Here is a 21,362-nt window from a genome sequence, read left to right as displayed (position 1 = left end):
CCAATGTAGCAGACTGCATACTTCTGGAGCCTGTGCAAGAACAAAATTGATTTTTATTTTGCAAATTTGAAAAATTGTAGATTTTATTATCACAGCTTTTTAAAGGCTCACATTAAAATATTTCATAATTTGAGGGGATCCCCTGGGTACGGGCCTGACTACAGCACTATCTAATCCCCATCCTTGTCGTCGCGATCAAGTCAAAATGGACAGAAAGGGGACAAAGAAATAAAAATTCAACACAAATTTGAGAATTATAAAATCCCCATTAAAAAAAGTCCCTACTTATTCTCTTGGAGAGGGAACGTATGGTATTTGATACTTCTGTAGTTACTACCTTCTCATCCCCTTATCAACAGAACGAGAGAAAGTCGTCACACGTGTCACAAGGGTGGTTAGGATTCCATTGCAAGTCTTCCAGTTAGGTCCCAGACGCCTTGACCCCAAAGGTCAAAACTTAGCAAAACGTCAACGCTCTTCTTTGTTTTTTTTTTACTAACATATTCGCTCGCGTCACGTACATTGCTGCCGATAAGGAAGCTCGCCTTGTCAACATCCAGTCGGGAATGAAAGACATGTTGCTTCACGTTAAACTCGAGTAAACAATTATGCGATTGTTCCAGTAATTTCTTTCCCATAACAACCCCAGTAGGTGGAGCTGCTGTAACCAATCAGCTGCCTCCATTTCGAACCTTGGCGATTCTTAGTTACCATGTACAGAAAGCTTTGAGGCAGTTATGTCCTTGTATGTCTCGTGAGTAGAAACGTGTGCGTGTGTGTCCTGCAGTCAGTGTTGCAACTTCTCCGGCGAACATCGAAACAGCAGTGTATCCTTGTACGATTGACTTCGAGTAGGGTAAGTGTGAGGATCAACATTGTACTTGTATTGTATTCAACAGTGTCCAGTGTGCGAAGGTGGCGTATTTGTGATATCATTGCGGGGGCATTTTAATGGAGTATGAAAATGTGTATATGTTACCAGTTAGTGAACTAAACAATTGCCTTGCAGTTGTTAGGACCCAGAACTATATTCCTAATCTAGGACATTCAATCGTATGATAATACACGTAATTTAGAAACGCTTAGACTAAGAAAACCTGACGTAATGAAGGGGTCTCGGGTTCGATACCCGGTGCAGGAACATAGTGGTTCGGATTCCACTTTAAACTGTAGGCCCAGTCCCGATTAGCCTTACTGTGCATAAAATGGACTTAAAACATCAACTCAAACAAAAAATACGAAAACGTGAACTCGTAAAAAAAAAAAGATATTCAACTCAAAAGCTTGACCAATTTCTATTGCCCGTTCAACTCAATAAGGGCGTGTGGCGAGAAATGTGATCTACCTCCCAACAGTGGCGGCGATTAGGGGGGGGGGGCGACGGGCGCAATTGCTCCCTCACACTTTTCACCACTTTTGCCCCCACACTATGCCTAATCTTATCTACAAAGGGAAATATAATGTCCTTACCCCCGTTTTGACACCTTGCACCCCGGTTTTGGTTACCCAATCGCCGCCACTGACCTCCAAGAATAAAGCTAATAAAATTAACTATACTTGTAATTGGTTTGGGGTTGTTATAGTTAATATAACAATGGACATAGCAACGGGCTAGTCTGGAGGCTTTTTCTAAACGTTTTGTACCCGACGACAATAGGAACAAGTAAACAATTAGCTATTTAAAAATAGAACTTTAGAAGCAAATATTTCAAAGATTAAATATCTGTTCCAGAATGATTTTGAAGTGGTGTTCCATAGTGAAGAAATGGATGGTATACTATAGAGTGTCTCAACCTTAAAAGTTAGTATGGAAGTAAATGGAGTACTTCCCTCTCTCTCTAATACATGAGTTTTGCCAATAGCTCTGTCCTTCTCTACCACCGCTGCGTTGCGAGATGTTACAAAATTTACAAAATGTAAAAGTAAAAAATTTCAAACAGTGAGATCAATATCTTGTAGAGTTTTTTATGCTCTATTTAATGACGGCATTATATATATAACCTGTCATTATTTCATGTGATCTGAATTTTTCATAATTATGCAAATTTGCAAAACGCTTAATTTTTTTCTAGTAAATATTTCAAAAGCCATAAATATCAAACCGCTTCAACAACTTCGCCAGTTTTTTTTTTTTTGCGGGATCTATGATGCTTGTAAATATGATTTTCTTCGCCTGAGTGAATTAATTTGCTTATGAGGAGAGTTATATACATTGGATATTTTGTATAAATCAACAGACCGTAACACGAAAAAGTTGGTTAGCGAGAAACTTTTGGGTTTGTCACGATACACATGCAGACCAAGCGAGAAAAATGTTGACCATTGTTTCAAGTTATTTTTAGAATGCATTGTTACTCCACAGCACCGTTATTTATTCCGCAATCGTAGTTTCAGTTGCAGGCAGGTGCCCCGGTTCCTAGGAAGTCTGCTTTATTTTCTGTAAAAATGTATCTTATTGTTTGTTTTTGTATTTATTTAATTCTGTTTATGTAATGGATACAACATTCAACGAAAGAAGTAACAATAGTTGCGTCGTGTATTACACATATAATGCAAATGGAAAAAAAAAATACGTCGAAATATAAACATTTACATGGAAAACTTGAGGTAACTATAGTTTTTTTCCCAAAATGCATCAAATACATCGATTTTGATGATTTCCTATACGATATTATAGACGTAAATTTGTCGTAATCATTAGCGATTAACAGCGACTCGATGCGACTCCGTTTGTTGATCTGGCAACGCCGCGCTCCATTTAACCCATACTGAGTTTTAAGGTTGAGACGCTCTATAGATGCTTTCAATTTAATTTTCTTTGAGGGTAATAAAAACTTCCCTGGTAGGGACAAAAAAAATGTTTGGGGAAATACCCGGCACCCCCCCCCTCCATTACTTCGCACGCTGCCAGTGTGCATAATGCAACGTTTAGACACAAATGTGTTATCGGGACAGGTTAAAGTCGAGTCGGGACCACTGAAATGTCACCTAAGCAGGAATCTAACCTGTGACCTCGGTTTCGTTGCCCCTCTGTATCTTCCACTACGTCCTTCTCTTTATCCGCTTTCTTCACTCACTCCTTCTGTGTTTATCTCTTCACAGTCTGTCCCCATCTCCTCTCTCTCTTTCTACTCCGACTCATCTTCCTTTTTATCTTTTTCTCCAACCACGCTCTCTGTTTTCTTCACCCTCTCAGTCTTTTCACATTTACTCTCTCTTTAATTTTCATCGCCTCTATTTTTTTAAATTCTTATCTCTTCCGTCTTTTTATCTCTAATCCCACTTATTACTTAGTTTCTACTCCCATCTTCCCTCTGTGTTTCTGTCTTCCTCTTTCTTTCCTTGTTTTTATCTCTCCTCTCTTTATTGTTCTGTTTGTTTCCGCTTTCTTCTATTTCTCTCCACTAATGACTTTTTTACATTTTCTGAGTTACCCTCTCCCTGTTACTTTTCCTACTGTTCCTTCTTCCAATTTTCCAAGTAGTTTCATTTCTCTCCCCATCTTTATCTAGTTCTCTCCCTTTCTCCTTCTCTTCCCTCCACAGATTATCTTACTCTTCCTTCCATCGTCTCTATATTTCTTTCCTCCTCTGTGTATCTCCCTATTCTTCCTCCATTCCACTCCCTCGTTCGTCTTCTTCTTCTGCTTCTCAATATTTCTCTATCTCTATCTCTTTGCTTTCTAATGTTTATTTTCTTAATGTTTCTCGTTTCCAATATTTTATGTCTCCTTTTATCTTCCTTTCTTTGTCTCCTCCTTACTCCACCTCTCTCTCCTACTCTTTTTCTATGGCTATTTCTTTCCTTCTCATCCCTCCTCTGTTTCTCTGTCTTCTCTATCTTACTCTATTTTGCTATCTCAGACTTTTACTGTTTCTCTCAAAACTTTTCATGTGTTTCTTTCCACCGAGCTCCCTTATTTTTAGTCCGTGTTTCTCTATATACCGTTATCTCGGATTATCTATCCTTCCTTCATCCTCTATTTCTCTCTCTTTTCATTCCTATTTCTCTGCATCTCACTTTCCTGCTTTTTTATGTGACTCTTTCCAACTCTTCTGTAGTATTTCTGTACCCTTGCTTCCGTCCTCTGTTTCTCTCTTTGCTCGTTTTTCATTTTCGTTGACTTTCTCATCATCATTCTTCTGGTTTTCCCTTTGTTTCTCGTTCCCACTTTTCTTGTCTCTATTTTACTCTAATTATCTCACCCTTTCTTCCATTTTTGTCGCTCTTCCTCTCTCTCCATCTCTTCGCTTTCATTAACTGCTTTTCCCCCTGCGACATTTACCCTCATTCGCTGATTCTTCCTATCCGCTATTCCCTTATGTTTCTTCGCCTGCGTTTTCGTCTCTCTCTCTCTCTGCCTCTCTGCCTCTATCTTATATATATATATCCCCCCCCTCTCTCTCTCTATGCCTCTATCTTATATCTGGTTCTTTATTACTCTCTTCTGTGCTGTCCTATTCCCTATTCCCTCTTCCTTCTCTTTCCTCTGTTTCTGTCCCTTCTACCTTGCTCTAGTTCTCTCTATTCTTTCATTTTCTCTCTCAATCCTGTTTTCGTTTCAAGTGTTTAAGAAAATTCTTGTTCACACGTTGTTTTCTGTTTGTCTATTCCTTTCTTTTTCTTCTTTTGTTTCTCTCCTTTCTACTTTCCTTCACTTTATTTCACTGTCTCTCTCTCTCTCTCTCTCTCCCTCTCCCTCTCATTCTACCTCTCTTTCTGTCTCCTCTTTCTTCTTCCCCGTTTCCTACTTTTCCTATTTTTCTCCCTAATTTTTTTCTGTTCTTGTCTCTCTCGCTCTGCCTTCCTCAGGCTCGCCATCCTTACTCTGTTCCTCCATTCTTCTTCCTACCTGTATGTTTAATTTGATTCCTACATGTCTCTGTATTTTGCCCCGGTGTCTCTCTCGCTCTCTCAATCTTCCTCTTTTTATATCTTCGTTGAATACTACGTTCTTCTCTCCTCTTGCTTCCTCCATTTTACTCTCCTTCTTTTCTCGTTTGTTCATATGTTTCGACACAAACACAGAGATGCAAAACTGAATCAAAAATGCATATTAACACGAGCTATTAATAACTGTTTATTCCCGTTAATATAGTCTTTGCTTTCGCACCCTGCCCGTTGTGATTTATCATTAGGCGATGCAAAGGGACGAATCTTTAGAAAATCAAAATCAGATAGATTTAATACAGTGTACCTAGGTATAAGTATGTTAAGAACAGTATAATTCAAATTTCACTTTATTATTATTAATAATAAATAAATAATTCAAGTAAACATTAATTAATGAAGCTTGTAATAAGCAGAGATACGAATTTTGAGCTCTTTTCTTAGTCTATTTCACTCCCTCATTCTCTCTCCACCTATTATTCTTATTGTTCAATTTATTTCTTTAAATTCATTCATACTCTCTCTTTCTGTATCTATCTTCTGCCCCCCTCTCTCTCTCTCGCTGTGTATGTGTGTGTGACTGATTCTTTCTTCATTCTCTCTCCCTATCTTGCTTTTCCTTTCTCTCTGTGTGTCACATCCTCTCCAACACTTTTTTCTTCGCTTTCATTCTTTCTCGTTTTATTTCTCTACTGCCTCATGCATTTCTCATTCTCGCACTTCCATATTTTTTCCCTCTGTATGCCTAATTACTCTCTCTTGTTTGTTCTTTCCTTCATTCTGTCTTATTTCTCTCTCTCTCTCTCTCTCTCTCTCTCTCTCTTTCCTAATCTCTGTCTTCATCCTCTCTTTTCCTTTCACCCTCTGAAGTTTTATTTCCTTTTTCGTTCTCCCTCATTATATAGCGACAGAGACAAACCTGCATATTCCGAACAACCGATATGATAATTGATTAGCAGAGTGCCTCTAATCACCACATAGAGTTGAGACCGCTTTACATGCAACTCAGTTCTGAATAATACATTCCTGTTTTACACGTAAATTAATAAACGTCCCGCCAAAATAGAATTAAAAATCGGGTTAAGTAAACCTTGTGTGTACGTAATGCATGTATATGTAATATGGTGTTATGCGTCATAATTTTCATAAAATGCACTTGATTTCTACGTAACCAAGCTGTCGCAGAAGTATACACGGGCGGTCGGTCTCGAGTTTGGAGAAAGACGAGTGCGGCGCGGCGGCGTCACAGAGAATGCAAGGAGAGGCGGCGTTCGGCATGAATTCAGAGGAGAAAGATCTGCCGCAGTTGATCAGAATATGAGACCAGCAGCGGCGGCGCCAGAATCCGTAGGTAATGCAGAGAAAATGCTGACACTCAGCGGAAACTAAAAATACGTAACTTTAATTCAAGTGACAGCCAATTATATTTTGGTGAGGAATGTAAACATTCAAAAAATGATATTTTCACCAAAACAAGAAATTTGAGCCCCTTCCCATTTTGGGAGATGGGGATGGCTTTTATGTCAGTGTATTTTGAGATATTTATTAGTAACCTTTTTTTAATTACTCATCCGGATTAATGTGTTTTGCATGCCGTGTGTTATGAATAAGCTCTCGTACATGAGTCATGACTTACCAACAAACGGATTTCCTCTCTGCATCAAAAAGCTGAAAAAAAGGTTCCTGGACCGTATTAAAATTGATGCGGGGAAAAAAGGTTCCTGGACCGAAACTGATTTCTACCTTATTGAGCTGCACTATACCTATAGAATTGGCAAATCTACGGCCAGTGAGGCTGTCAGAACAGTTTGTCGTGCAATATGGGATACTCTACAGAGGCAGTGCTTTCCTCACCTCAACCAACGGAAGAGAGGAGGAAGAATATTGCAAATATTCGGGTATCAAACCCGAGACCCTTTGAATACAAGGAGACGACGCTACAACTGCGCTGTCGGATAGGCTTTTAGTATCATTCAATGAATTTTTACTTTTTATTTGTGAAGATGACAATTTTCGACTGTAAAGGAAGTGTCAGTCCTTTACTTTTCGGGGGTAGGGGGGGGTTATAAAATTTTGGGCCCTAAGGCTACCATTTGTTTGTTTTGGCCGTCACCGACATTATTATTATTATTACAGTTTTTGTTATCATGGTACTTCACTTCCACTAATCGCATGCTCTGCATTAAAAATACTTGTAAACTTTAAAATATTGACACATCTGATTAAAAATTATTAATTTAACTTCCATAAGATAATACTCTTAGATTTAACAGGAGTACACTCACTTAAAGCTGTTTCTTTCTAGTTTTCAATTCCTTATTTCTACACTTTAATCTTCCTAGCTTTAAATTTCTTCTTTCTATACTTTAATCATTCTAGCTTTCATTTCCTTCTTTCTACACTTTAATATTTCTAGCTTTGGATTCCTTACTTCTACACTTTAATCTTTCTTGCTTTGGATTCCTTACTTCTACACTTTAATCTTTCTAGCTTTCAATTCGTCATTTCTACACTTTAATCTTTCTAGCTTTGGATTCCTTATTTCTACACTTTAATCTTTCTAGCTTTGGATTCCTTATTTCTACACTTTAATCTATCTAGCTTTCATTTCCTTATATCTACACTTTAATCTTTGTAGCTTTCAATTCCTTATTTCTACACTTTAATCTTTCTAGCTTTGGATTTCTAATTTCTACACATTAATCTATCTAGCTTTCATTTCCTTATTTCTACACTTTAATCTTTCTAGCTTTCAATTCCTTATTTCTACACTTTAATCTTTCTAGCTTTAAATTTCTGCTTTCTACACTTTAATCTTTCTAGCTTTCAATTCCTTATTTCTACACTTTAATCTTTCTGATTTCAATTCTTTCTTTCTACGCTTTAATCTATCTAGCTTTCATTTCCTTATTTCTACACTTTAATCTTTCTATCTTTCAATTCCTTATTTCTACACTTTAATCTTGGTACATTGTTGATTTCCAATATTGTGCCGCAACAGTGTCCAAAATTCAGTTTTTTGTCTGTTTCTGCCCGTCGTAACTTGCTTAAGTAATAGAACCAAAAATATTTGTTTACTGACCATGGCAGATCACTATTAGAACAAGCAAACTGATATAGCATTTTATTGGGATATTGATGCTGTTAGCAGATAAAACCAGTTTAATATTCAAAAATTGCAAAATTTTCTCATTGGTGCAGTCATGTCTTGGCAAGTTGTGTGACTGGCTTCTTCTTTTTGGATGAAACGTTGTGCTAACTTCGTCACTTTGTAATCAAGGGGTCCTGGTTTCGATATAGTATGATAGAGGTGCAAGCAGCTTGGATCACACTTTAAACTGTAGGTTCAGTCGCGATTAGCCTTCCTGTGAATAAAATAGACTTAAAGCAAAACTCTATATCTAATTTTGATGTAATTCATGCGATAAGAATATGTCGTTTGCAAAAGATTCTGTATTTTTGCACAAAATAAAATATAACTTATAGCTGAAAGAAACTCATTTCTCTAAAAGGGTCTGCACTTGTGTCACTATATTGTCTGTGAGAGATTCTAAAAATAAACCAATTTCAATTCATCTAGGCCTAGGAAAACAGCCGTAAGATATTTCCAACATATTTGATATTGCTACTGCAAACAATAAGCGAGCATTGTTATCATCAATGCCATGGTTTTAAAGAAATTATAAAACATCATACGCAAATTTGTCAGATATTAAATTCATATTTTGAGGTACTTCATCTTGCAAAACATAATCGATTACCACAGATGTGCTTGGAATTTTTTTGGTGCGGAAAAGCCATCAAAAAGTGATCGGTTCTGCAGTCTGACACAATTAGATGGCGATTGATTTAATTAGGTTATTTTATGTTGTTTTTCTGTCGCTAATTACGACGATGAGGAAAATTGATATCCTTAAATTGATGAGTTGTCACTCAGAAAGAACACCCATGTCGAGGCCCTGGGGCGCGCTAACCACTCCGCCACGTTGGTCGTCGAGACTTACAAGTATTTCAGTAAACTTGAAGTCATTAAGTCCATGTTAAGGTTAAATAAAATTATTCGAAATGATATGAATATGTTTAGGGCTGAGCCGATGCCGATACTTGCAAAATTCGATTTTAAAATAATAAAGGCTAGTTATCGAGTTATACTAACTCATCGCATCATATTCCTTTAATGACATTAAATAACTCTCAAAGTGTTCTCATATAGCATGATAGCACTTTAAATTGTCTTGTAACATGTAATCAAAGAAAGAGGTTTTTGAAATGTTGCAAGACTTTTTAGCGTGTTGCAGTTACAAAAGAAAAATAATCGGTGGATGGCGTCTCTTCTTCAGTTTCATGTCAACGCTATTCATTCTTGTCTTTTTGGTTAACCTGGAGAGTGAGAAAAGCGACGTAAAAATATATGGATATACAGTTATCAAATTAACCCATCTATATATTAGTGTGCTGTTCATCTCTGTCATTTGCAATAAAAATAAGTCCCTCCGGTATCGGCCTATACTAAGAGTCACATGAAAGACTTACACATAAAGAAAGAGTACAAGAAGAAATTACTGAATCCTCCCCGCTTGAATGTAGATAAAATAAATCGAATTCGGGTCTCCCCAGTGGCGCAGTGGTAGCGTCATCGCCTTGTATACAAGGGGTCCCGGATTTGGTACCCGGTGGAGGCACATAGTTGTTCGGATCCCACTTCAAACTGTAGGTCCAGTACCGATTAGCCTCACCGTGGATAAAGTGGACTTAAAACAACAATGCAATCAATCAACATAACAAATTCCACGGTGACTTTCACCCGTCTATCCCAACAACTCCTCATACATCTGGCCCGGAAACAGCCTACCATTGGTTTTAAAAACGTCCATCTTTCTTACCCCACGAGTGTGCCAGCAATAAATGGAAATGAATGGTTTATTTTATTACCACACAGCCATTATCAGTTACTTACATGCCTTCCAGAAGTTTGGGCGCAACTTTCCCTTTATGCATGCCTTTGATTTTGTCAATCATCTGCTTCCCAGGAGGGTGGGGTTTTGTCCAGTATATTCTCGGAAAACTTTACGCAGTTTCTTCCAGTCTGCCACTAGTAAGGGCGAAGGAACTTTTGAAAAGGACAAATATTGCTCTTGGCCTTGGTTGTAGCGACTCAAAAACAATGGTATCGGAAGGTATCGGTGGGAAATTTCAACCGATACTTTTCCCATACCGATACCACCGGTATCGGTATCGGCTCAGCTCTAAATATGTTATTTTCACATGGTCAAATATTTGGAAGGGCTATACTGCACAATCGACCCTTGTGTTTTACAATTTCGGCGTAAAAAATATATGTTCACTCGTAGTACTTAATTCGAGCTTCGATTTGGCACTGTGCATTTTTCAAGTAGATGTTCCTGTTCTGTGAAATAGTACAAACTTTCTTACATTGCTTACCATAGCTTCTTTTCTGTATCCACATTCATGTTGTAAACACACAGTATTGCCAGGTCGAACTTTGGTTTTTAACATGGTAATAGCTTATCAATTCTCCAGAAAATGATGGGGATCAAAACCAGTCACTCCCACAATAAGTCAATGGGTGATGTAACTTATTTATCATTCATCCTCAATGATGAGAGCACTCGTCATTAACATAACGAGTCAAACGCTTGGCAGTGCGAAAGGCACAACTAAAACTAAACAGCTTAACAATTAGAAAATACAATGGTCACTCATTCGGTTTTATGAACCTTCAAACCTGAATCATACCTTGGTTAGGAAAATTACCTGTCTATCTGAAGAATGATGATTAATTCAAAGTAACGTCGAATAAAATAAAACAATGACCTCTCAAGACTTCGTTGACCAGGACTCGCCTCACTTTCCCTCAAGTCCTTTTCTCTAAGCTCCTCTCTCTCCTCAATCAAAACCAAAGTCAGTCCCTTCTCAGTCTGTCTCACCTCTATATCGCCCAGGCCATGGAGACCTTCTTCCATGCCGAATCGTGATTTTTACTACCTCTATTGCACACAGCTGACTCCATAGGCTGATGGAACTTCCTATATCCTGAATACATCAGGAAGTTTGCATAGCACAACACTGTGCATTATTCACATACCACAGAGGTTGAGACAACTGGAGTAGATAAGTGAATGCCCTGGTCAACATGAAGCATCCAGAGAGAGTTTAAATAAAATATAATCTTATAGATTAATACGATAGATGCTAATTTCCACTAGGATTCAACTTTCTTTATTTCGTGTTTTATCCGTATTTATGGTTTTTATTTCATTTTTGGATATTGAAGCTTCTATTTTTTAATAGCTGTAAATTATCTTCGTTATTTTAAATTGCTTTCCTTCAATTTGTTTGGAAAATACATGTTTTTTGGTTATTTTATTGTTCAAGGTTTTCTGATTGTTGTGCGATAAGGAATACCCTGTCTTCAATTGTCTTCTTTATCGCACAACGTGAGGACAACCTTTCGTTGTGACGTTTCTCGAGGAATGCCTACGTTTTAGGTTAGTTCCGTTAGGTTTGGTTCTCTTAGAATAAATACACTATAAATGTATTGTATATGCTAGGATAACTAAAGCCAACAACTCTATATAACAAATTAGGCATTTAACTTACATCTTCACGCAAATTAGGCTCATTATATTTAATTTTTAATGGAGGTTCCTCAAAATAAAAACTTTGTTTTCATGCACTTCCAATTGATTCCTCACCAAAAATTTTACATTTCTGGAATCCTTGATTGTTACCCTTTCCAACGACATATTATACATATTTGTATTAGGAAGGGTCGATTCGACATCCTTACCAATGAACAAAGTGACAGTACATAAATATAGGTACATGAAGAGGAAATTGCATCAACATCTAGATTTAGTGGCAACAATTACTTGTTCATTATCACAATGGTTGTATGTTCTTTCTGGAAGACTTGCTATAAATCTCACTAACTAATTCTGTAAGACTGCACAACTAATCACTTTTTTTGATGGCACCACAGTTCAAATAATTCTAAGAGCTTCTGAGGTAATCCATTCTATCTGCAAGGTGAAGTAGTGTTTCATAATTTCTTGAAAAAACATGGCATTGATGATAACAATGCACGTTTATTATTTGCAGTAACAATATCAAAGATGTTAAAAATATCCTGTGCTTGTTTTCTCTCGGCCTATCTAAATTCAAGTTGGTTTATTTTTAGTATCTCGCATACACAATATAGTTAAACAAGTACTTTTAAGAGAAATGAGTTTCTTTCAGCTATAAATTATGTTGTCTGTTGTGCAAAAATATAGAATATTTTACAAACGACATATTCTTGTCGCATGAATTGCATCAATATTAGATACAGAGTTTGGTTTCAAGTATGTCTACGTTATGCCCAGGAAGGTTTATCGAGGCTGAACGTACAGTTTGAAGTGGGATCCGATTTATGTGTCGTATCAGATATCGAACCCAGGATCTCTTGATTACAAAATAACGAAGTTAACACTGCGCCTTCATCCAAAAAAAAAACGAAGTTAGTCGCACAACTTGCCAAGACATGACTGTTCCATTTAGAACAATTTTGCAATTGTTTTAATAATAAACTGGTTATATCTGCTAACAGCATCAATATCCCAATAAAATTCTATGTCACCATCAAAGTGAAGTGCTTCAATATTAGATATGGAGTTCGGTTTTAAGTTTGCTCTATGCGCAGGAAGGCTGGAAGTGAAGCTAGAGTTTAAAGTGAGATCTGAACCACTTGTGCCTTCATCAGGTACCGAACCGAGGATCCCTTGACTTGATTACAATTCGACGCCTTTACCATTACGTCATCCCTAAAAAAAAAGTCGAACAACTTACCAAGACATGAACTGTTGTTCCGTTTCGAAAGAAGAAAAGGAGGAGAAATGGCTGTTCCAGTTTCTGATAGGGCAAGATGTGTGATCATTGACAATGACTTTTCTTAACACATGTAATTATTTTCTCGAAAATTGCATGAAGCCTCACTGCTTTCTTCTTTTCCTTGCGTTAGTACATATACTCAGCCAGAGAATATGGTATCCTTAGTTTTTTTCCTGCCCTAATGCTGTTTGAACTAGGCCTAATTTTAAAGTTTCAAATTTTGCACTTTTTGAATGTTTAAGCAACAATGCCCCATCCAACAAGTGAACGTTTGTAAGTAGAAGTATTTGCATGTTAACAGTACTTAATGATGATCATGAATCAAAATTTTTGGGTGTGTGCACATTTCAACGAACTGAGAAGTGGAAAAATGTGGATACTTATTATAAAATTGAAAAATAAAAATTATACTTTTTAGTGGCGTATTAGATATCTTGCTCCGAACTCAACCAAAAGGCATTTCGCCCGGTGAATATATTAGATAGCCATTAAAGAAAGTTATTGTTTCTTGTTGCTAATGCATCAACCCTCCGAAGTACCTCTCCTCTTTTTCCCCTTCTCTTCTTAGTTCAGTTCTTCTCTCTTTCCTCATATCTTGGCCTCTCTTTTTTAACTCTGTTCTCCTCCTCTCCTTCGTTTCTCCTCTCTTCCTCTTCTATCTCATATTTCTTCCAACACTCTTCTCTCATATCTTCACCTCTTTTCTCCACCCCACTCTTCTCCACTCCTGTTATATCTGATGCTGTTCTCTCCTGGTTCGTCTTCCGACCACACTGCGCTCGTCTCCTCTTATCATTTCCTCTCTTTATTCCCTAATCCTCTCTTCTGATCTCATCTCGTATTTTTATTTTTCTCTCTTCTCCTCGCATCTTCTTTACTTTCATCCCATTTCTTCTCCTCTCCTACCCTTTTTCTTCCTTTCCTCACCTACTCTTTCATATTCTCTCATCTTTTCTTTTGTCATTAACAATCAAATAGCAAGAAATTGTTTCAGGTAATGAAACTGTATTTCTTTCATAAATAATTATGATTATTTGCGGTATAAAATGAACACATACAGGGTGTTTCTGTGACCGTGTTACAGACTTGCAGGGATGATGGAAGGGGACAAACGCAACAAAATGAGATAGGGATCCCTGGTCCGGAAATGCCCCAGTCAAAAGTTACAAGTCAAAACCTTCGAAGGGCAGGCAACCATGGGCAACGCTGAGGGGAACCATAATAGATGTTGGGAAAATGGAAAACGAACACAGGAGAATCACTGACGTGGCTTTAATGAGTAGTAACTGCAGCCATCATTACACCAGTTGTTCGAAGTGACGCCCCCCCTTATAACCATTGGTCTAAATTCAAACTCAAGTATTAGCACAATAGGAAGCTATGGTTCTATATTGAAAAGGAAATTTCAATTTATATATGCTGAAAAATAGTTTTATACTCAAACAATTATGAGCCTCCCCAATGGCGCAGTGGTAGCGTCGTCGCCTTGTAATCAAGGGGTCCCGGGTTCGATACCCGGTGGAGGCACAAGTGGTTCGGATCCCACTTTAAACTGTAGGTCCAGTCCCGATTAGCCTTACTGTGCATAAAGTGGACTTAAAAAACACCAACTCAACTCAAACAATTATGAATATTTTTATAATTATTATATTGATAAAAAAACTAGAAATAACAAAAATTACAACAGAATCAAATTATGGATTTATAAATAAGAACATTTATAACATATAAGTGTATTTTATAAGAAGAAAATATTTATATTATTATCTCATTTTGAGATCAAGTAAGTCCTCGTTTTTATAATTAAGCATGCATCTATTCCACCACGGAGCATACTCAACATGCCAATTTCCTCACCCAGACCTTCTACAATCCTGATCTTCAGTTTTCAAAACTCAGCATCTGGCTAAATCACATCCAAATGTTGAACATATATTTGTCACTTTAACTTTTCTCAAAGCATTCATTTGAGGAATTGTAGCATTTATAAGCTTGCTTGTTTGAAAGCAGATACATATTCACTGCTTCAAATTGAACATGACATATTTTATACATGGAGTGCCAATCCACAACTTTCTAATCTTTTTTAAAGATTATATCATAATCAAAGTTCACTAAAGATTCATAAAAGGCTTCTATATAGCTTAAGCATCCAAGTTATTATCAAATTGCCAAGTTTAATGCTTTAAAAGCAACAATAATTGTACAAATATGTATCAATGCCATATTGCTATATCTGTACTTATTTGTTCCATGTTCCATCATCAGATCCTTCCAAAGTCACAGACAACTAGTATCAGAGTAACTAGTTGAAGCCCGATTTTTTAGTATGTGTTATCTTCAATTGTTTTTGTTTTATATTTTCGTCAATAAGTGCTTAACAGCTTGAATGTTAGTGTAGTAAATATACATATTTGTTCTGTTACAGCTATTTTACAATGTATATCACAATATACTTATCTAATAATTACAATTACCATTTTGTGAATGTTGATACAAGATACCAAGAATGACATCATATTATACATTGAACAATTTTAAAGAGTTGGCCTTTGTATATAAACCTTGATGCCAATGCAAATGTACACAATTTCAATAAATTTAATTATAAATTTGAATTCAACTTATCTTGCTTGTCTGAAAGAACACATATGATAGAAGATATTTGTTTTTCATTTTGTCAGTCAAAAATAACTGTTATGAATATGAATTCAAAATATTGCACAATTTGATAATTTTGTCATGATATGCAAATTGGCTTTTTTAAACATCATATTTAATAAAATTAGTTTAAATTGTAATTTCAGTCATTTAATTGCATTATATGGATAAATTTTGAGCAATCATATTATTAAATTATTATAACTATTGCACATATGTGGAACTCTGAACTTAGTCTAACAATTTTCTTATGTTGTTATGACAATGAATTAATTTTATTGTCATACCCTGCCTCGATACAGGCATGACAGCGTCGCAATAATATCCAAAGAGTCGTTCGGACCAGATCACAGGCTGCAAGGATTCTTGCCAAGAGTTCCTCTACGTTACTCACAGGTGTCTCGTAGACAACACTTTTGACATGACCCCACAAAAAAATTAAGTTGGGACAGATCAGGTGAACGGGTAGGCCAAGCAAGAGGTCCACCTCTCCCTATCCACCGCTGTGGGAAGGTCGGCGTCAGAAAATTACGAACAGAAGCTACAAAGTGGGCTGGGGCCTCATCATGCAGAAACCACATGCGAGAAGTGGGGCATAATCCAATAGCTCGGAGAGGATGTCTCTCAGAAACACAGTGTACGCTGATCCAGTTAATCGTGGCGGTAAAAGATACGGACCTATGAAATGTTCGTCGACAATGCCCGCCCACATGTTTACAGCAAATCTGTCTTGATGGCCCTTCACGATTGTGGCGCGGGGATTTTCATCGGCCCATACCTGGCTATTGCGACTTTTCAGCATCCCATCTCTCGTTAAACAGGCCTCATCAGTGAAAATCACACAGGCATCGACCACACAGCGCTGCAGTAACCATTCACTTAACACGACGCGGGGTGCGAAATCAGCTGGACCCAAGGCATGGACACGCTATGGATTGTAAGGGTGCAGCTTCTGTTCGCTCAGAACTTTCCAAACTGTACTATGGGCCACACCAATTTCACGTGCCACATCCCGTGTACTAATGGATTGTTGACCTTCCACCCGATCCAGCACTGCTTCTGCAAGGTGGGTTTTCTTGCAGTTCTTTGTCCTCCTTGCTCGTGAACTGAGGTTGCACTTGCCCCGTTTCCCGTAATCGTTGGAAAAGTCTGGGAAACATGGTGTGCGCTGGATGTCTGTGCCGTGGATACGTGGTCCGATACAACCATTTCTGCTTCTCTACAGTTCCCATTACTCGTCCATACACAAATTCCATATCAGCCAGTTCCTGTAGCGTATACTCCATTGCGCTGATTGCAGCCGAAATACTCGTGCTTCTAGACTACACACGTCGAGTTTGACGTTACGTCATATCCAGGTCATGCGCGGTGGATTCTTTCCCCTCTCTTTTATGGTTCCCCTCCGCGTTATGCGTGGTTGCCTACCCTTCGAAGGTTTTGTCTTGTATCTTTTAACTGGGGCATTTCCCGAGCAGTGATCCCTATCTCATTTTGTTGCGGTTGTTACCTTCCATCATCCCTCCAAGTTTGTAACACGGTCACAGAAACACCCTGTATATGTTGTCCATATGGCAACCCTGATATTGAGCTTAACTCTATATACAGCCACCAAAGCCTTGGGTTGTTTAAAATAAAACGTCGTTTTTCTGAAAGTTTTGGTGATCACTGTACAATGGGGTTGTTGACAAAATTGTCAACGTTTGTTTTAAATCAACTTTATGCTCACACAGACTAATCGGGACTGGGATCTGAATCACTTTGCAATATCTTTTCACCTGGAATCGCATTCGTTACCCCTTAATTATAACGAGTCAGCATTACCACTATGCCATCGGGAAGCTGGGTTTGTCTGTTGAAAGCGATATGAGAGAATTGTGGAAAGACAGAGAGAAAAGAGGGAGAGAAACCGAAATGATAGAAATACTTGAGAAACATGAAGCAGTGATAGGAAAAATTTAGGGAATGAATTGAACTGAAAATTTTAATAGTCGTAAGTGAACGAAAGAGTAGCAGTAGAGATAATTAGCAAAATATAGAAAATAAAACTAAAACAAAACAGAGACAGAGATCATCAAAGGGGAGAGGGGGAGATAAATCAGAGAAAGAGGTAAGACACACGGAGATGAAGGGCGCATGTATGTCTGTCATCCATCCTGCCACCCTACCCATCCGCTCCAAATTTTCCTTACAGAGATTACTTTAATTTGTGTATATCGTCGTCATTGGTACGTCATGGCTAGCAACACAATATCAGAATGAGCGACTTCCACACGTGTTAACATAAATAGGCGATAAATTCACCTGGTTTGTACTCATAAGGAAAGTAGAGTTGACGAGCTGTATCTTTGCGGGTGAACCCTGGACAAGCCAGGCTGCACAGTAGCAAGGGGATGAGCTGCAGACTGCCTAAGCCACTGAGCTTCATTCTCCTACTGGTAAGAGCTGTCGACCACCCAATCGGCGAGTGGGTGGCAACTACGGAGGTGTATTTCCCTGCCAGAAGCAGCCAAGATCACCCGCAAGGATACAACTCGTCAACTCGAAAAGGCAACATAAGATGTTCAAGTAAAAGCGAAAATAGTTTTGTACAATTTACATACCAGGAGCCGACGTGCAATACCCAGTAATGAATCTGCTTGCGTTTCTTATGTTTTACTTTCTATCTTTTCAGGATAAACGTCGAGTTCAAGATGTCCAACTTGTTGTTGACTGTGTTTCCAGTAAAAAAGTTCTTCCAAGTGCTGAAACCAAATAAGGAAATCATAGACAGCGTCATCTTCCGGCTGCATTACAAGCTGACGACCGGCATCTTCATCGCGTGCTGCCTGGTCACCAGCGCTCCACAGTTTTTCGGAAATCCGATCCAGTGCGTCGGGAACACACAGACCAGCATCAGCTCAGATTTAATTAACACCTTTTGCTGGGTGATCTCCACCTTCACATTGCCAGGTCGGCAAGGAAAGGAAGTGCTCCATCCTGGGGTGGTAGCCTCCGCACAGGGGGAGCAGGTTCGCTACCACTCTTACTACCAGTGGGTGCCCTTCATGCTCCTTCTCAAGGGCGCCCTGTTCGCCGTCCCTCACATCATCTGGGCGGCCGTGGAGCGCTCCAAGATCAGCAGCTACTGCACCTTCTTCCCGTCCGCCATCGACAAACCGGAAGTGGAGAGTGACCATGCGAGAAAGGCGGCCGACCATTTCCTGTCGGAAGACAAGACCAGCAATCTCTACGCTGTGATGTACCTGTTCGCGCATTTCCTCAACCTGGTCAATGCCGTAGGCAGCATCTTCCTCATCGACAGGGCCCTGGGGAACGTCTTCCTCACGTACGGGATCGACTACTTCCGGTTCCTATCGGCAGAATCGGCTGACAGGGCCGATCCCGCGGTTGTGATCTTCCCGACGATGACCAAATGCACGTATCGCAGGTATGGACCTTCCGCGGAAGTTCAGGTCCACGACTTCTTGTGCGCCCTCTCCCTGAACGTCATCAACGAGAAGATCTACGTTTGCCTCTGGCTCTGGCTTGTGATCCTCAGCCTGCTCACGACTGTCGAGTTGCTCTTCGAGCTGATACTCCTCTTGGTACCAGCGATGCGAATCTGGACGGCGAGGTTTTACTTCCCCAGGAAAATGCTGACGTGCACGAAGATGACCATCCGGGAGTTACAGTACGGAGACTACGTTCTCCTCAGGGCAGTCAATAAGAACACCTGTACCCAAACATTTGCTCGCCTCGTCTCGAATTTGCACTCACGCATATCTGCGAGAGGGTGGAGATAGACGAATGCCGTACGTATGTTACACTTGACCCACCTCAGGAGGCGCAGTAAGCACATCCAGTTCTTGTAGACATAAGTTGAAAAGGATCATACTCATTAAATGAAAAATACATAGAGTTTTCTCATCCCCTATTCTCTCTCCGGACCCGTTTAGCCTTATTGCCTTATTTCACCCCCACCCAATATAATTTCGCGTGTTTTATGTGACACTAACTTTCTAAGGCGAAACGGGACATGCCATTTCGCCTCACACACAAAAAATTTCCCGCCAGGGAATATTATCGACATGAAGGGTTATTATTATTAATGTAATAAAACCTAACCTAACCTAACGCTGTCAAGTACAATAACTTGATATTAACAAAATGTTTTTGCATACGTTAATAATATTAATATACGTAGTCGATAATATTCCCATGTGGGAAATTTTTTGTGTGTAAGACGAAATGGCCTTAGAAAGTTCGTCACATAAATAATTTGAAATTGTATTGGGGGAAGTGAAAACGCGATAAGGCGAAATGGGAGGACACACCCTCTCTCCCTTCTCCTCAATGATTTAATCAAATTCTGGAATTACTCATTTTTAACTTCATCTTCGATGTTGAAATTCTTACTTTCTCAATCCTTCAATACTTCCTTCGTTTACGGTAGTTGCTATACGGGTATTGATATGTAGTTCCTAGTACTATTAGTATGATCCATTCTCGTATAACTTCCTTTGTTTATTTGCTCTTTGAGTATTGATATATAGTTCCTAGTACTATTAGTATGATCCCTGCTTCTATAACTTCATTTGTTCATTTGCCGAGTATTGATATAGAGTTCCCATAGGTCTCGTGCAACAATTTGAGCTCTGGGGAAAGTAGAAATCCGAGGGGGGCCATATGGGTTTTGTCAAAAAAACGCAGGCTGCTGCTGCTGATTTGGGGCCCTTAGTGATATATATATATATATATATATATATATATATATATATATATATATATATATATATATATATATATATATATATAGACACTAGACACACACACGCATTGATGATGTCAGAGAGGAGGAAAGGAGAGAGAAGGAAATGGGGGAGGAGGAGCTTACGGCATTGCGTACAAAGCAAATATGGCCGTAATAGGTTAGAAGGTCGATTTACCATTTTTTTTTCAATTACAAGATACTAGTGTATATACACCTTTGCTAAGAAATGCTCTTGGTTATCACAGGCATTCTGGTAACATATATTGAGAATAGCAAGAAATTAGTGCGGTTGCAAACACTGATTTTGAAGGGCGGAGAACTCATTATGAGGGTTGTCACTGCCTCCGCGATCAACTCGGATACTTTCTCCCCAGAGCTCAAGTTGTTGCACGAGACCTATAATACTATTAATATGATCCCTTATTCTATAACTTCATTTGTTTAGATGTTGCACGACATAGTGGTATATAGTTCCTAGTGGCGGCGAAATGTGTAATACAAGTGTTGTAATTCTCCCAAGAGAAACGAAAAAAATTAAGAAATGATTTCGGCTTTGGTTTCATGTTTAGAGTAGAGTTGCTTTTCAAAAAATAGCTTGGGATACATACTGTGCAGCCTACATGGTTAGCCATCTTTGGTTTATTCACATGTAGTATTATTCAAGACTGATTATTACTATAATGACTGATTAGTATTATTAAGAGGGCTCGGATTTTTAGGTAAGTAAATATTTTCCCCCTCGTACACAGATTTTATCTAGAAACTTGCTTGAAAATTTTATAATTTTGTAAAATTTTCTTCATTTTTCTTATGATTTAATAGCAAGAAGCAATCACCTGAAAACTTAACTGTTATGTGTTTTTTTTATGTAAAATATTTGAGATAATTTTAAATGGTGCAAAATACTTTGAAATGTTAATACATATTTTTAATATTTTAGTCCATAAAAAGTAAATATGTTGCACCTTATATATATCACCTAAATATCCTTGCCTTAATTTTTACTTGTGTTCATGTATGTGTGAATGTACAAATGAACTTTAGCAATTCTAAGATTTTTAATTCAAGAGTTACAGTCCAGTTCATATGCTAAATATACTGCTTGAAATATTTTTCGGTCAAAAAAGCGTTGAAATAGTGGTACAAATTGGCAAAGAAATTTGTAATCATG

The 21,362-nt window shown here is 38.3% G+C and overlaps 1 pseudogene across 1 annotated transcript; it reads left to right on the top strand.

Annotated features, from left to right (window-relative positions):
- Window positions 1-752: 752 nt before the first annotated feature.
- LOC145985700 (innexin inx3 pseudogene) lies at window positions 753-19,545 on the top strand (annotated as a pseudogene). Its single transcript, XR_014441430.1, has 2 exons — window positions 753-856; window positions 18,113-19,545. The product of XR_014441430.1 is annotated as an innexin inx3 pseudogene (transcript).
- The last annotated feature ends 1,817 nt before the right edge of the window (window positions 19,546-21,362 follow it).

The sequence above is a fragment of the Lepisma saccharinum genome, chromosome 3, assembly GCF_977018435.1.
Source record: "Lepisma saccharinum chromosome 3, izLepSacc3.1, whole genome shotgun sequence".
Classification (NCBI taxonomy): domain Eukaryota; kingdom Metazoa; phylum Arthropoda; class Insecta; order Zygentoma; family Lepismatidae; genus Lepisma; species Lepisma saccharinum.
This window is presented reverse-complemented; position numbering and strand designations above follow the sequence as displayed.